At 32.6% G+C, this 1161-nt stretch overlaps 1 protein-coding gene across 1 annotated transcript in view; it reads left to right on the top strand.

Annotated features, from left to right (window-relative positions):
• Positions 1-745: 745 nt before the first annotated feature.
• LOC144968393 (uncharacterized) overlaps positions 746-1161 on the top strand; it is a 104639-nt gene continuing 104223 nt past the window's right edge. The window contains exon 1 of the mRNA XM_078906699.1: positions 746-823. The gene's annotated coding sequence lies outside the window, so the exon portion shown is untranslated. The remainder of the gene's footprint in view (positions 824-1161) is intronic.

The raw sequence follows: 1161 nt of genomic DNA, 5'->3' as shown, positions 1-1161 counted from the left end.
AACAGTGCTTGTAGTTATACTCATAATTCATAACCGAATTTTACTAACCGAATTTTACTATTCATACGTAAGCTACAACTTTGCCATCAATTTTTCATGAACTAAAGAAAGACCCTCTCCCCCCCCCCCCCCCCCCCCCCCCCCCCCCCCCCCCCCCCCTCCCTCCCTTACAATGTTAAATCGAGCCCATAATTGCGTTCGGCTATTAGAACAGAATATATGTGCACTTCCGTTTATTATTATTATTACTATATATTATTATTATTATTATTATTATATTATTATTATTATTATTATTATTATTATTATTATTATTATTATTATTATTATTATTATTATTATATTATTATCTTCTCTCTATCTATCTATCTATCTATCTATCTATTATCTATCTATCTATCTATCTATATATATATATATATATATATATATATATATATATATATATATATATATATAATATATATGTACAATGCGCTTCTCCGAGGTAAAGTTTCAATTCAACTTCTTGCTCCTGAACGGAATCATTTTCTTATCTGGTGATTTTCATCATATTTTAATGATTGATATCATGTGTTTACTTTTCGCTTACCACTTTCTCAACCTGCTTTTTACCTTTTGTATTCGTGTGGATTGTGTTGATGTCGATCTTCAACATAACCTCTGCCCTTTGAAGGGTCACGGTCGACTCAATGACTGTGACAGGGGTGAAGTCGCCAACCTTTCTAATAAATTGTTTGGCTGGCTGTAACGTTGGACCGCTTAGAGGGCCAATCCTGGTTGAATAGAAAATGATTGTCGGGTGGAATTACGCCAGATTCGGGTATACAATATGCATTTATTGAGAAGATTGTTTTTTATGAGCATTCAAATATACTGTGCTTTGAGTCGTTCAACGAAGGTTTAATGTCTGGTAGTTTGTGTGGACGATTTAATTTATTATATAATATCTGTTCAATTTGTGATCGTGTTTTTTGTTTGTTTTCATTCTTCTGTAGATACGGATAAATACATAAACAAACATTATTATCAATCCCAACGTATGCTTTCTTTCAGATTTATTTACCTTATATTATCGTTATACTGTGTCATTCAGCGGTATAACGTTTCGCGGTGTGAAAAACATATTCTACAATGCGATGTGGAGTTAACAGAAGTGTT

This window comes from Berghia stephanieae, chromosome 3 (assembly GCF_034508935.2).
Source record: "Berghia stephanieae isolate SIO BIC M18660-M18661 chromosome 3, UCSD_Bste_1.3, whole genome shotgun sequence".
NCBI lineage: Eukaryota > Metazoa > Mollusca > Gastropoda > Nudibranchia > Aeolidiidae > Berghia > Berghia stephanieae.
Note: the sequence above shows the minus strand (reverse complement) of the source record. Positions and strands in the feature narration are given on the sequence as shown.